A 16,915-nucleotide genomic window follows, 5' to 3' on the forward strand; every position below is an offset into this window, starting at 1 on the left:
CCGCGCGACGTAACTAGCCGGGAACGACAGGTGGCTCTCCGCGGGCATTTCCTGCTTCTCATCCCGCGAAATTGCGAGTCGCGTTTCAGCCACGGTGAAATTCGCCGGCCGATCAAACGACCGATCGAACAAGAAGAAGAGGAAGATGATAAAAGAAAGAAGAGGAGAAAGGAAGCCGCGAGTCAGACACGCCAAATCGAGCCTATCGAGATTCCATCGTTGCGAGACAACGTGACAGATTCCGTGCTTGAAATTTCTCCCGGTTGTTTTTGTAAAACAATTAGACGACGCGAGCTTCAGTTCAGTGGAGATTTACGCTTGACGTTTAACGAGACCTCGATAATCCCCGTTACCAACGTCGTCATTTACGCGAACGACTGCACGCCTGTTACAGCTACGTGGATCGCGGAAAGAAACCGCCGTCTCATTCGGTTGCCTTCGAGATGTAGCTTCGAGGTTGAAAAGGAGTGGAAGAAGAGACCGAAATGGACGCCTCCTCGTCTCGCGTTTCGTTACACGATCGTTATAACCTTCCTAACGGAGGCGTTTCTTGCCCGTGCACCGAATTATCCGGGGATCGTTATCGTTTGCTAACCTTTTTATCATCGATAGTAAGCAAAGTGGTGGTTTAATGGGTTGCGTTTTACGATTATCTAGTTTGAAAGGAACTCTTGCAACGCTACAGGCGCTCGTTCCAACAGCGCGGCTATAATCGCCGTTATCCATTCATCGAAATACACGCTACGTATTTTTAGATACTTGCAAACTCGCGAAATTAGTTCATTTATTTATTTATTTTACACGTTGTTCCGAGACACACATTGGCATTCGTTTTTAGACGAAACATAGATATTTGGTGCATCTACTAAGTTTTCCATTAAGTTTTAACGAGATCGATAAAAAAGCAAAGTCGATAAGAAAACAAAATTGTTGTTACGTTATCATATTATACAGGGTGATTGGTAACTGGTGGTACGAGCTGAAAGGTGGCGATTCTACGCGAAAAAAGAAGTCGAAAATATAGAATAAACATTTTTCGTTCGAGGCTCTGTTTTCGGCTCGGTACGCGTGCACTTTATCTCGTTATAACGGATCTCACTGTAGATTTAAAAAAAAAATTAAAAAAATCTGATAGAATATCTGATAGAATCAAAATAACACGGATGACGGAAAATTTACGATGTTAAATACTCACCAAACAGAATCTCATCGCCGCTCGTTATACGCTACTTGAATCAACTACGATAAAATACTATTTCCACGTGTGTTTGATTATATGGTCGAGACTTTGTACAATTGGCTTTGGATATCTTACTAATTACTCGGTTATTAGATGCTCGAACAAACGGATAAAAGTTGATAGAAGCAACGCGTGAATAGAAAAATACTCGTTACACGTAATATAAAGTAACCGGTGGTAGTTCTTTATCCGTTACGAAGTTCTCTACAGGGCAAAGTGAATATTTTTTATCGGGCGAACGAGATCCGAAAACAATATAGACGGAGGGCCGCTAAAAAGCGCGATGGTTAACGGCAAACGAGCAGAAAGGGCAGCAAACCGCTATTAACGCCGGCCAGGCGAGCGAATGGTCCGCGGCTCCTAACAAAAAGGGCCACTTCCGAAGGCTGCAACGTCACATCCGCCATCGAAAATAGCCACGGGCCCCTAATTTACGGAGAAAAGCGAGGTTTTCGACCGAGGAAAAGATTCCACGCCGCGATAAGCTCCTGTTGCTCCGAATACGACGAATGCGTGAACGCTTCGTAACTCGCGTTATATACCTGTCTTCTCCTCTCCTTTAGCCTACAACGCGACTCTCTACCAACGACAGCACACCTCGACGCTACGGGGCAAACACCGGTTTTTAATCACTAGAACTCGCGGCAACAGTATTCGCGCTTTTTCCACCGTACGTTCTCGTAATACGATCGGCCGATCGAAGACCGAAGCAACCGAGACATTGCGCCGTGTATATCTGCGTGCTGGCGTTCGACGTCTACTAAAAAGCGATATTAATCCACCGGGATCGTTCTAAACCGGTTTTATCGTTTTGTCGAATCGAAATTTCTATACGCAACGCCATGGCACTAGGCCTGCGTGGCTTATATATTACGAACGAGACGCCTAGTTTCGCGAGACGTCCGCTCGTTCGTTCGTTTCTGGTTGCAGGTATTCGCGAGGGGAAAAATCCCGAGCAACTGCAACTAGGAGAGCGAAAAAAGAAAAAAAGAAGAAAGAAAAAGAGGACAGAAAACAAAAACAGGCATACATTTGCGCGCACAATGGGACCGGCGAGTAATTTCGTTCTCGCGTTACGCAAAAGCCTGCTGCTAATTTCGTAGCGAACGCCACTAGACGGCCAAGATACGAGCTCGTGGTTCACCTCTGGCTAGCTGGTTGTTCTAATTACAGCGGAAATGGAAAAGCGTATGTACGAATCCGTATATATCGTACACGTGCATGTACATATCGAAATATACCGACACCATAGCCTGCGCTAGACTGGTCGATGGAAAAATCTGTCCTATATGCGAAACGTTGGGTGATATAGTAGCGACGAGTTGCGTAATAATTGCACGATCAAACGAGCGGGCCACGAACAAACGAGCGAGCGAACACTCGCGTACGAACGCGCGTGGGTATCGTTTAAAGCACGATTTCCTCCGCTCGCCTCTATGTACTTCCTGTCTGCGTGGAACGCGCGCACACCGTCCAACACTCCAGGCATTTTTCGAGTAATAGCACGGTGTAATTACCGGCGGACAAAGTAGCGATAATTACAGCCATGTTTTTAGATACGGTAGCCGTTTGCGATCCGCGTTACAGAAGGATTTATGGCAGGACTGTAAATTAACCGAGTGAAACGCAAAAACCAGCGAGTTGTCCTCTCGAGAAGAGAAGTGGCGGGAGATTGTAAAAACGGACGCTAGGAAAAATTCGGACGAGGCAGAGTCTCCAGCGACTACATGGATATCTTGTTATCAGAAACGTCGTTGCTACAGCCTCGTTATCGATCCTTGTCCAGGCGAACTAGTCAAAAATCGACGAGTCTACCACGGTATCGCAATATTCTTCGGATATGTTTGTTATCCTTTGAAAAGAACGAGATAATTTCACGATATTTCGCGACTAGCCAGAGTTAGTTTAACGTTTTTTGGAATAGCAATTTTTTTTTTTTTTTTAAGTTAACGACGTATAGTTCGATGTATGCAATATATAAATGTATAATCGAAAGTTTGCACGACGAGAAAGTTGTACCATTTTGAAGAAATATCAAACACATTCTCGTACATACCCGGACTAAGCGCGAGGATGCAACAGCGATAAATATTTAGCGATCGTTAAAAGAACCGACGAGAACCCTGACTTATTAGTTAAACCGTGGAATCACCATCAAGCTTCAAAGGATCGTATTAAAATCGCGCGAGTCACTTAGCTATCTCGCTACTTCTCGCTATCAACGATGTCCAATGAGCGATCGATTCGGCCGTACAATCGGAAAAGAAAAAGAAAAAAACGCGCCACTTTCAGCGTAATCGAGAAACCGGTCGGCGCCCGTCGGCTACATTGCAAAATCTCGAAAAATCAACCTGTCCCGCACCGAGAGCTACCCGGTGGAAACGCGTTTCAGGAGAATTCGCGTGATCGAGCCCACGATTGATACCGCTTTATACCCGGAGTTAATTACAAGTTGCAAGCCGCGGAAAGAATCAACGACAGCCTCTGACGTAACTGATGGAACCAGGATTAAAAAGGAGTCTCTCACACGAAACAGACGGTTGAGTTTTCGTCCCGGAAGCATCCACCGGGGCCTCCAACTTTGATTAATGCCGTGTATATAACTCTTCGTACATACGAAACACGTACGAAGAACCATCGACGATCCCTCGAGACGCGAAATTAATCGTGACCGGACGGTAGAGATAACGGGTTAATTAGTTCTTAGCTCGCGGCCTGGCCCCGCGTATACTTTCTTGGATCTTTTGTTCCGTTGTCCAGCCACCTTTCTCGCGTAAACACCCGACCGAGATACGATCTACGAGCAGCGTTTCGCACGCGCGTGTGCGCGAGCCGGCTCTAAAACGGTTTAAAAGCAGGCCCGCTGCTTCGTGAACAGTCGACGAAAGTGTGTAACCCGGGCAAAAACTGTAACGATCCAGCTGAGCTGGTAGAAATCTGCATGTAATCCAGCTACCGTGTTTCCAGGAAACAGGCCGGGACCGATCGAGCGGCCAGATAATTCGACGAAATTCTTTTGGGTAACCGGCTGTTGTATCGTTTTGTCAAGCTCTACCCTCTCCGATCGTCATTAAGCTTCTTGCGCGTACAACTCGTACGCGAGTACCATAAGTCGAACGCGTAACACCTCGTTCCGATGGTTTCCTTAAGCAGAAGGTGTATGCAGCTACGTTCAAGAGTTCGTTGTACGGTTCTTTAGTCTGCGAGCGTGTTCGAACGATAAAAGTATAAGCTGGTGGACGCGACCTTAATGTTTGCCCGGTGCAATATGCAGCCGACATATATACGAAACGACGTGGCTGGTGTTAATGACGTCGTATCAACATGCAACGTTGTCAACCGGTAGCCAATGTCTTAACAAGGGCTCGGTCATCGCGCGAAATGTAATTATCCGGCAGCGGTGCGCAAATCGTTAATATTAAACACTAATGTTTCGATCGTTGGTCCGATACGTTTGTTCCATTCTCACGGCAAACGGTATTTTATATTTCCATGTTTATATTTCCAGGCGCCTTCCAGCCACCTTTTAGCTACCATCGTGCAAGGCTACTTCTACGGAAAGCCGCGTACTACTCACGTAGGACGTTAACAAAATTTGCACGAACAGGGTATTGCCTTGACTATTCGTCGCTGGAAACTAGAGGGAGCTTGAGGTGGCAAAGAAATAAAATGGAATCATGGTACCGAGATCGAAGGAGAAAGAAAGGACGAGAAAGACAGAAAGCTATCGGCAATTTACGCGGCCTCGATAATCGAGTTTCCCTGAAACGCGGAACTGACTCCTTTGCAAGGAGCGTACTAAATTCCGCCACGACGTCTAAGCAAATTATACGGCGTGGATTACTGTTTATCGCATCAATACGATAACGTATCTCGCAAACGGAAAAAGTTCATCGTTACTCTTCTATCGAGCTTACGACGAAAATATCGAACGATAATGTAAACGTTCTTCTAAATTATATTCGCGAGAGGATGCTTCGATATTTCGAAGGTGGCTTTTGCTTTTTGGAGTATATTCCGGTCCGAGGAAAATCGGGATAGCGAGCTTATTAAATTTGACAGTCGAAGAAACCGGAACATTGAAAAGGGGCCAGGAATACGAAGCGGTGCGTGTTGTAACACAACGAGCAAACCATGGACGACGCGTATCCTGCTGCCTCGAGGGAGCAGGGATTTGCTAATTTCACTCAGGACACGCGGCTACGCGGCTCTCTGAAAATACACTCGCGATAAAGCGGTACGCGAGCGGTTCCCTTGGGAGACGACACTGGGATTTTGTTCCTTTCGAAACGACGAAGACTGCTGTGTCTTTTATCTTACAGTTGGTGTATATATCGAACGTATTATTATTCTCCTTATACTTTTATTATTATTATTATTATTCTAATACTTTATTATTATTTTCCAATACTTATTGCATCGATCGACAAACGATTTTTCCTGTCTGAAATTTTAGGACGTGCATCGATCGATTTTATCGATTAATGCGCGTCAATTTATAACGTCGCTATATCTCTGTGGCGGCACTCGACCACGGAAATTTCCAACGGCTTCGCGACACAAAGCGCTATACCTTCGAAGCTTAAGGCAGACAGGCCTAACGTATCATCGATATGCCTACGGTTCTTTAGCCGAACATTCGGAAGAATGCATACGCGGCAATCGTCGCGGACTTCTAATAAACGCGCGCGTACTGGGGATATCGAGGGGCAACAACGAAAAGAATCTGTTTGGTTTGGAAGCAAAAGGTTCATTATACCTCGAGCTGCGATGCGCGAAAGGTTACGCGAAGCCAACGCAATCAGAGAAACGGGTTATTCACTCTTGATAGTTCAGTGTTAATCGTTATTTGTTACTAATCGTTGTTAATCGTTAACCGTTGTTACTTGTTAATCGTGGTTGATCGTTATTTGTTGTTAATCGTTAAGAGTTTAATTAATTTAATCGTTAAGAGCGTTATTGTTGAAAATCAAGAGTATTTCTCGTGGTCACCTTCACCGACGATCACCTCATCTCTTTCACCAAGTATACGTTAAACGAAATAATATTTACAGACTCGGTATCAAACATGTCAGATTAACTCTGTCTTATAAATGACATTTTCGCTGGACTCGTGCTTCGCTGAAAAACGAAATCGAAAGGAAAGATTTTTCGGTCAAGGAGAGGAGAAGCTTTCTCGGCGACGTCTGATTCATCTCGATCTCATGATCGTCGTCGCCGAAGGGGAAGCTAGCGGTGAGTTGGAACACGAACGCCTGCCCGTTGCCGAAGAAGTATTCTCGAGATCGGTTAAAATTGGAAAGGTCCTCGCGTGGGGTCAATTCATTGTTGAAGAGGCTATTCTTGACGCGAAATTGCCTGAAATTGGTTTACACGGACACGGCCGACACGTCAGAAATTGATTCGCACTCTCTCCCCCTTCTTTGGTCCACCCTATGGGACACTGAATGCGTTTAATTTTTCTGCTCGGCTACGTTTATTCCCCATAGACTACCGTTCTATTCCTCATCGACGACAAGGCAGAAGAAAGATAAAAAAAAAAAGAAAAAAGAAACAGAGAAAGAGATTCACACCGATGGACGTTGAAGTCTGCGAGGAATCTCGAACCTTCGTACCAACGAGCGTAATACGTTCGTAGAAATTTGTATTTTTAGCAATACCGAATTAAAAGTCGGGATACTTTGGCGAATCGCTACGTGTATCTACGCTCGATAGAGTAGCATGTTAATCAAGAAGAATTTCTTCGGTGTCTAGAAACGAAGCCGTGAAACGAACGTAATTTGGAAATGATAATGACGTGGAAGGTCGGTAATAAATCCGACGGGCGACGTCGCTGAATTTTCACGGGCCTGGTAATTTCCTCGCTTATTCTCTTTCTTCCCTTTCAGCAGCAGCAAAGAACAGAAGGAGTTTGCTCGAACGGACCGATTTCGGGGGTGACTCGTCGTAATGTCTTTAATTCAGCAGTCGTCGAGGACGCCTCTGCTTTCGTCTCCGGATCGAATTATCGTGGGGAATGAGAAAAATTAATAAAATGAATCAACAGTGAACGCCGTGGGGGGGCCTGCTCTTCTCGGAGTCTGCCGACAGAAATTAGCTAAACGGATTCTTTCTCGACGTGACTCGACTGTTGGCCGCTCGCCGCTCTCGACGTTGTTAATTCGAAATCGCGTCTAATCACTGCTAAATAATTGCCGGTGAATTCCAGCTTCTGCTTCGTTCCCGTAATTCATCGTTCAGTGGTAGCCTATGCTGCACGCACGGTTACATAAATCAATTCTTGATTAACTCGGGCCGCTTGTGCAAAACCGATACAGAGCCGCAATCATACGGTTAAAATTAATATGTTCGCCGTTTTCTCGAAAAGATTGCCTCCATCCATTCCATTAATATACTCTTCCTCGATCACTGGTGAATAGCTTGGACGATGGAAAGTCGGGATCGTCCCGCGCGAACCTTCGCGTTATTAGCTAAGATAATTAACGACCCCTCTGTTCCTCTCTGCGGCCCCGCGATCGTTAGCTTCTAGCAACTTGGAATTTCGGTCTTGCCGCGTAGATTATAGCGACAATTAACAGCGGGCTATACCGTGACGAGATTTCCGACGTATTCCCTCCCCTTTTTCCATTCGTCTTGTATCGTCGTAAGGCCGCAGCTGAGCAAGACGATAGCGAACAACGAAAGAGGGAGAAACGGAGTAGCCGAGGAAGAGGCAGCGTCGTACCTGGCAAGCTTCCATATCGAAGACGGTTGAATTTATAACGAGAATTGCTGGCTGGCCACGCGGCAAAAACTCCACCAAGCGCCTCCGTACGGCTTAATTGCTTAATCAGACGTAGTAAATCTTGCGACACAGGCATTTATACACGATACGATACGATGTTCTGCATCTTTGTCGGTCGCACGAACGATTTAGCCTGGTCGATTCGCGTCCGTGAATGTCCAACGCCGTGCGTTTCCCCGTTGATCGAAATGAACACGTTGCTGCAATTGAACGCGACACGCGAATGTCAGAGCCCGTGTCTTCTGAGAGGTGGCTCGCGAGGCTGGCAATTCATATGGCGTTGGTATTTAGCAGAAATAATCGGTAATAACAGCTCGTAAACGCGCTCGATTAGATGTCAAACGATGACACGCGGTTTGTAATTTGCTCGGCGATCGCCGCTTCCACGGCCGGTATTTTAATTATGTAATTGTATGAAACGTTACGTCGCTGTGATATCCTGTCCCGGGTAAAACAGCCGGGCTCCATCGGTATTATGATAAACGACGCTATATTTAAATATTCCTTGCACGTTTCTTCGAACGTTTCTTCGAACATGTCTTGAAATATTTCTCCGATATTTCTTCGTACGGACTCTCTTCCTTCTTTTCTTTTTTTCTTTTTTCTATCGTTAAAGATCCCTTCGTAACACGACTCTCGTTTACGGTCTCGTTAAGAGAACACCCGGTGTATTAAGGGATAACCATGACCGGTGATGTAATGCAACACTGTACTCCTGATCCTGATCCTTAAACGAGATGGTATCTCCGGCGTTCTGTACGAGACGCGTACGTTTAACGCGTACGTACCTGGGTCGCAAGCGCGTTGCACGCACGTATGGTGTGCGTATTATGCTACGGGAAGGTATCGAGTAACCTATGGTATAAATTCTTTGTCGCTCGAACGAGCCACGAAGAGTTATTTCCTATCTGCGAAGGCATCAAGCCTGATGATCCTTCCGGAGAATACTTTTCATAAGAAATACCATGTGTATTCCATATCACCCTCTGTACGATCTCTCTCCCCTACTCTTTCTTTTTTTTTGTTCTTTTTTTTTTTTAATTACACATCAATCTATCTTTATAGGAAAAACTACGGCAAAATATAAAATCGATCTTCGTCGTCCGAAGATAGCCATCTCTTTATTCACGTTCAACTATGAAACGGAATGAAAGGTTTGACGTTTCAGGGACTTTAGACTCTAAATATTTGATGGATCAGCCATTATTAGATACTGGTATTAGCGATCTAACTGGAAGATAAAGAAATTATACGTCGGGCGACGCGTATTAGACACGGCGATAGGTGTTGCCAAACGTATGGTACGTGCGCATGTACGTAGAAAAGAAAATAAGAATTAGAGAAAAGTGTGGCATCAGCCAGGCGATAAGGGTTAACTTTTTCGTCACGCGATTCGTGAATTATTTTCGGCTATAATGGGAACAAATGATACGACCAAAAAGCCGTTTCAACGTTGTAATCATTCCAGTCATGGGATTACGGAATATCGTCGACCTCCCGCGACGATTTTTACATTTGAATCTTGACAATGACGACAACCCCGCCCCCGGGGCTATGAAAACGTTACCCCTATCGCGCGCAATGATATCCCCCTAGTCGGTCACTGGTGCATGAAACAGTTAAGCATCGACAATGTAGGCCAATCAAGGGGTGGATACATAAGGGGTGTATCACAGAGCCGCGGTAATCACTTGGAATTGCGTTAAATTTTTACTCCCGCGCCCCGAGGGCCTCGGGCCTTAGTCTTTTGATGCTGGCACCATCAACCGGATAAAGAAGGCAGATTTAGCTGCGACGATATATCGCGTTTCGTATCCCATCAGTGTTTTCAAGATATTCCTTAGACTAAGGTTTATTCGCAAATTGAAACTTTTACCTTCGCAACGGAGACATGGCTGTTGTTTTCTACGATAATTAACTCTATGGAAATTTATTATTTTCTTATTATTCGTGGTTCAATTGTTGGAAATCAGTGGGATGTTGGAGGGTGAGGATGCACTAGAAATCGCAAGACAACATTATGGTGTAACGATGCTTGTGTTGGTACGTTTGGACCAAAATTTAGTATTCAGATCGTAGCAGGTACCGTTATTATAAAACGTTCCCAAATGTAGACGAGACTTATTAATAAGCGACTCGAAAATGTAAAATAAATCAAGAATGACAATTGACAAATCGGAAATGTCAGCAACATTGGACTATAAATAAACGTAATTACCATAGAACACGCGTTTTTATAGAGTACACGGAATAAATACTGTAGCGTGTATCATATCATATCGTCTCATCAATGATACACGCAGTCTGAATGGGAAGTCACGAAGAACATGTTCATTACATGTTTTCCTAATTGTTCTAATATTCAGAGTAGCTATTACAAAAACCAGTATAATATGATCTACACAAAAGATAAACTTTATTGAGTACAATCATTTGCTGGCTGAAAAGTCGAGTATTAATTTTGTTTAACATTGTTTTTAGTACTAACATTCACAATTTTTTGGAAAACGAGTCGATCGATCTCACAGAGAAACATAAAACCGTACAAAATTTCTTTCTCCCTGCGATTAAGCTCCAAACGCTTATACCCATCGAACTTAGCTCCAGAATCACCAGGATATCGTTCGTAATTTTCCACAGAAATTTTAGATCTACGACTCTTTAATGATATTTCGAAAAGTATTTCTTATCTCGCACTATATCTTCTTCCATATACTTTCCATTCTGATTTTTCTCGTACAGCTTTCACGCTTCAATATCAAATCGATACTTTCCGCGTTAAAGCGCGTCTTCTAATATACAAAATACTTGTTACAACGGCCAACGTAATATACAAGTATCTTTATCGCAGGCAAGCTGTAAAGGAAAACGATGGAATCCTTACTTTCTGTACCAGAATTAATTGTTCCGACGATTAAACGTTAGACGTTAGAACGTGCGCACCTAATTTAAAGTTGTCCGTGTTATTCCGTACTGGCGGGATAAAAGGGCAAACCCGTAGCCGATTGATAATTCGCCGAGTTCACAACTATTTCTGTAACGTGCAACCCCTAGACCGCGAGCTCCGGTTAAATTCTCTTTAGAGTGGCCTGGCGAAACCCCACGGGGGTTTCCAGGATATTACCGGCCAACAAAATAATAACGCAAGACCGTCGAGAGCGAAGGGATGGCGGGGCCAGAGGTGGACGACGAGTAGGATAGGAAAGGTGGTGGACGGGGGAGGTTTAGGGTGCAGCCAGCAAAACACACAGGGCGACTAAAAGGCTTACGGGGTAATTTGCGACGGCTTAAGGCCAGGCCAATCTGATCCATCCCGCGCGTATACGTGAAATCTTACACCCAACGGTACGGTACGATCTTCGTGTATATAAGAAGAGGCAAAAAGACAACGGAAGAGAAGAGAGAGAGAGACAGAAGGGTAGAAAAGTCGAGAACAAGGTCGAAACGAAAAGAAAGAGACAAACGGGAGAGGGTATACCTCTTTGAAAAACGATACAGGGTTGCCTCAATGGTCCTCCCCTTGCTTTCTTCGTCTTCTTTCCTCCCTTCGTCTTACCCTCTGTCCTTTCCCTTTTTGTTATTTTCTCCATTTTTTACGCATCGATATAGCTGTGCTCCCTGCTTCGTTCTGCTTCTCCTTCTCGATTCCTTCTACCTACGTGTTCCGCGTCGTCCAGCCCGGTTGCCTCGCGGTGAACACGAGCCGCGGACTTCACGGGCTGTCGCGTAGAATTTGGCCAGCGAATTTTTTCTCTGGAAATGGTTAATTGAGCGTGCGCCGGTGCAAACGAGAGGTTACCGGGGGCTATTTCCTCTTTTTGCACGCTGGTCGACCAACTCGCCCGCTTCTCGCTTCACTAACGCTCCGACCGGACCTCCTTAAGTTACGTTCGGGTTCCTTGTCCGCGGTGTAATAGGAATTAAACCCACCCCGTCCCCTTTCCATTCATCGCGCGAGACAAGAGTTTTTTTTTCGGGAATTCGATACACTGCGAGTATTGTCGAAATTTTTGCTCGCTTTTAGAAGCCCAACGAGACACACTTTGTCGTGAGGGAAACGATCGAAGCAGGATGATTTGGAAGGGTGGAGGTAGGACAGAAGGAACGATAGAGGAACGTTTTAGTGTCGCGATCTCCCGTCGTTCCTACTCATGGTGGACGTTTTGTTAAGAAAACAATCGGCCTCGATGCGATTCGCAACGGTACGGAACACGATTCGCTGAACCGATCTCCGCAGATAAAAGACAGGTAAAGATGAATGGCGATGGAAAGACACGGCGGTCTGTGAGGCGGTAGGCGAAAGAAAGGGAAAGAGGGAGAAGAGCATATTTCAGAAGCGAAACTTAATTTGCCCCGAAGTGTGCCACGGGACTCGAATCAATTCGAGGGCTCTCGAACCTCGGAGAGCCTCTAAGCGACGGCGCGTGCCTCAATCGGATGCCATTGAAGTTCCTCCTCTTTCTCGTCATGCGATAATTGAGAGACGTCGATTGTGGTGCACTCGTTTCGCCTGAGAAACTCCTACCGTCCTTTATTCAACGAAGCTTCTCCACTGTTTCAAAAATTCCACGCAAGCTTACGAAGTTTTCGAAACGTTTGGAAAATTGCCGCCACTATAATTGCCACAGAGTTCGTATATAGAGGTCACAGTGATTTTAATCGCGTTTAGTTTCTTCGTTATCCTATGATCTGATTTCGCGATACATTGTAGCGAATAACAAGAACTATATTGCAAGAGAATCGTGTAATATCGTGGTATTGTACCGTACGTAAAGCGATAACGGTCTATTAAGTGACACCAGAACTGTCAGAATCATCAGAATGGACAATTTGTAATTTACAACGATACGATTTTGGAGATACGCGTGACCCTATGTAAAATATACGAACGATAGTTCGTTTCGTTTCTTCCACGATATATTTCGCTATATTCCATACATTTCGATCTGTTCGTTACAAGTTTTATAGCTACGTATATAATTTACATCCAAATTCTTCTATCGTTTAACGTACTTTTCCTTTGGCGACGGGACAGCGATCCAATTTCCACCGCTAGTCACCAAGCGAATAAATTGATAAATTCGCGTATAACCACTCTAATCGTCTCAACTCGAGCGATATACAAACGACTGAAGTTTGTTTTCGCCAGTCGGTTTTCTAGACAGAATTCGTCGAGCAAATATTGTCCGTCGGATTTCTCGAGAATGCAGAACAGAAATTAAAAGACGAGCACGAGCTCTCCTGCTTTCTTCTCTGATACCTATCTTCCACGTCAGTTTGTCCGACGAAAAGAGCCCCACGCATAGGTTTAGAATGCGTTAAGAGGTCCTCGATGGTGTTTGCTGACAAACACCCTTCCGTTCTCGCGTTGCCTCGATGGCGCCCTTGCTACTGCCTCGAGTGAGTCGATGGCATTCGTCGTCGACCCTTTCACTCGCGCACACAAACGGAGTCTGATTACACATTAATTATTTACCGAGTGATTTCCGATGTATGCGTCGACCAGCTTCTCGAAAACGGGTCATTAAATTAAATGAGACGCCGGAATTCTCATCGAGATCGTGTCTCTAAACGTGCTCGTGCAAATGTCATGGAAAAAAGATACCGTTTACGAGAGACGGCCGACTAATATAGCGGCGATTAGCGGCAAATAGGCTTTCTTGCGTTCTACTTGGCCGGTTCATCGAGCAGAAAATAACCCCGGAAAAGATACACGAAGAGGAACACGCTTAACATCGCGTAGAAGCGAACAAGGGAAATATTCGATAACGATCTATGGCGATGAACAAAAGCATAGGTACGTTTCCAAGTTTCCCTCTAGAATCCTGCGTAAATCGGCAAAACTTTATATTCTTCGCCCGATTTCTTTCGGGAATATCACTGTCGAGCGTAAATGTACGTATCCGTTGCAATATATAAGATCTGTGAAACGGATTATAAAATATATACAATTTTTCAGAGCTTTAAAAAATTTCAGATTTCGATCGCTGGAAAATTAATTCTCACGGAAGAATCGATCGTACGATCATTTTGCAATCGGTGTAGAATGTAAAAAAGAACGAACGGTGATTCTGGAACTATGCATGGGAACATGAGAAATTTTCAATTATACGAAATAAAAATTTATCAGGATTATTCTAAGAAGTGAGATCGGTGTCGTAACTGCAACGAATAGTTTCGCTTATAATGCATTTAGTCTTTCAAATGGAAAATCTTCGAAATGAAAAATCGACGGAAGAATCGTGTATTTTTAGCAGAAAAAGCCGACCCTCGCAACTTTGCTACTTTTGTTCATCACCGTGTAGTTCCTCGAAGGATGATCGAAACTGGTTAATTGCCCTCTCGGATCATTAAACCGATTGGTAAATTGTTTTCCAGCGAGGTACACGGTCGCCGTTCGAAACTCGCAATAACAAGAGACGCGGTGCGTTTTCCGGCAGAAAAATTATCCCTCTTGCTCGTTTATCTCGGTCGAGTGCAAATATTGTTTCTACGACTTGACGGACGGACAAGCATTTTTCCAAATCGCGTTCCATGTTCGTCGGACTACTCGCGATGTCTAACCAACCGAGAATAATTTTTGTCCCGGGAGCCGCTCGGAAAAGCCTAAAACAACGAGATTAGTCTCGACGAAGCATCCTCCTCAAAGAAGGCCAAGGCAAGGATTTAATTTCCAAGGATTTTCCCACGAAGCGGTCAGGTTAGTAGATGCCTAACTCTGGGGGACCTCCGCAAACACTCGAAATGTCTATGCCTCTGTAAAAAATTATTTGTCGTTCTTCGGAGATGACGAGGATGTTCCAAAGCGGGAAACAGTGTCGTTCAGACGAAATCCTTGAGAATTCTTTTTCGCGGTAATTTGCTAATGCGTTATAGTTAGGCTGTTACGTGTCACAGACTTTATCGTCCAACTTATCGAATTTTTATTTTTGTATTTTTCGTCGAATATTTCCAATAAAATCTTATTTACTATTACTCGATACTTCCGTTAGCGAATGTTATCGAATATCGAACGATGTCTTTGTTAGGTCGATCGTTGGGAATACCATTGCAAATCATACTTATCCGAATATTATCTAAAATACTATAAACTATTTCTTCCTGTGTTATATATGTTCATATATGCGTTATATATATCAATGTATATAGGGCATCTCCTTCTTCTTTAATTTATACTTTCTTTCTTTTTTTTGTGGAATATTTGCGAATAATATTTAATAATATCTAATCTTTGCTAGCTTATCTTTTACGATGTTTATAACTCGATAACACGATATTCGAGTCAGTTCACTCGCATTTTTCGCAACTTTCACGCGCTATTTCGCTGCGTGATCCTTAATGACCCTTCGAACGGGTCTCGATTTTAGAAACGCTCGCGTCAGTGGATACTCTCTTTGTCCGCGGACAAACATTTGCCCGGTTTCTCGGGAGTGGAGGGTAACAGGAAGACGAAAACGATCGTCGAGCCGCAAACGGGGCCACTCTAAACGCGACCGTGTTCGCTTTTAGACGCCATATTGTGGCGAACGACGACGAAGACGACGCTTGCCCGATCTCGGCCCGGATTAAAATACTGCAAATCATGGGCTACCTGTGAACGAGCCTCTCGCGTTCGTTCCATCGTTTCATTCCTTCGTTTCGTGCCACCAGATATATCCTCTACTTCAGAGAAACTCGGTAGTGGTAAAAGAACGCGTCGAGGATGAAATTTTCGCGAAAGCGCGGATGCCACGATTCGTTTCGCCGCTTCTTCCTCGAGCAACGCGTTCTTCATTTCCTTTCGCGCGTAACAGCGTAACGCGAACGAACAAACAAATCACTAGCCGATGATTCATTCGACGAATTCAACGCCACGCTTTCCAACCTTCCGTTAAATATCTCGTTCGATAAGTCTCGTATAATACGATTAAAGAGCTACAAGAGATCGCTGTACGACGAGAAAGTCGTGAACGCCAAACGACCGCTATTGGCTAGTTGAAAAAATCCAAATTTCATTGATTTATAGAGTAAGAGGGTCACATTTCGCGAGAATTTTTTAGGACAGAGCATTCTTTTTATCGACAAAGGTGAATCTCCTACAAATTAATCATCCACAGGTTCGAGGAGCTTGTTATTCCCATGCAAATCTACCAGCTGTCTTCTCAACCGTGCTAAATAGACGTGTAATTTTTGGCTCACTCACATTTCATTATCGCAATCCTGAATATCGATGTTGTATCTAATCTACAATTGCGAATCCTCTAAGGAACCATTAATTCGAACGATCGATATTATCGTCGATATTATTGCCAATATTATCGTCAATATCATTGTCAATACTTAAGGTTCTCAACGTTGGATTGACAATATTTATCGATCGTCTAGAGGGTTTCTCGCCTACGGTAATATCGAGAACCTTAAATATGATCGATCGTATCGATCGTCGCTCCTTAACAAAGGCAAACATGCTCTACCCTTCTGCGCTCAAAATACCAATAAATCCAATCTCGTCTCTTTTGAAATAGGCATCGCTGCTATAACAAATTAAACAAACCGACTCTAAATAAGCACGCGTTTCGTCCAACAGTTACCCCCGTTTCTTACGTGAAACAGACGTTGTTCAAACGAACGCTGTTCAATAGCCAACAGTATATAATCGAGGGTGGAAAGCGGTGTTTTAAGAGACAAACAAGCGTAGACGTGACTATACCCAAGGGGTGGAATGCATGAAAGAGAGAGAGAGAGAGAAAAAGAGTGGCTGTAAGCGAAGAAAGAATTGAGCATCGGAACCGAGTCGGCCAAGAGGGCCCGTATCGTTTTAACGTCTCTATTAGCGGCTATTAAAAATGAGCTAGAGACGAAAAAAAGCGGTGAAACGATGGTAAGAGATGGACGAGAGGCAGGAGGGGGTG

General features: G+C 44.3%; 1 protein-coding gene and 2 long non-coding RNA genes across 3 annotated transcripts in view; 2 read left to right on the plus strand and 1 right to left on the minus strand.

The window, feature by feature from the left end:
- LOC112214129 overlaps window positions 1–16,915 on the minus strand; it is a 136,345-nt gene that overhangs the window by 69,919 nt on the left and 49,511 nt on the right. The gene's annotated exons all lie outside the window — the stretch shown is intronic.
- Window positions 1–16,915, plus strand: part of LOC100748444 (homeobox protein SIX3) — a 57,409-nt gene that overhangs the window by 30,306 nt on the left and 10,188 nt on the right. The gene's annotated exons all lie outside the window — the stretch shown is intronic.
- On the plus strand, window positions 6,272–6,775 carry LOC112214130. Its single transcript, XR_002948046.1, has 2 exons — window positions 6,272–6,475; window positions 6,730–6,775. It is a non-coding gene; the product is annotated as an uncharacterized LOC112214130 (long non-coding RNA).

Source organism: Bombus impatiens, unplaced genomic scaffold (assembly GCF_000188095.3).
Source record: "Bombus impatiens unplaced genomic scaffold, BIMP_2.2 scf_0089, whole genome shotgun sequence".
In the NCBI taxonomy this organism is placed as follows: domain Eukaryota; kingdom Metazoa; phylum Arthropoda; class Insecta; order Hymenoptera; family Apidae; genus Bombus; species Bombus impatiens.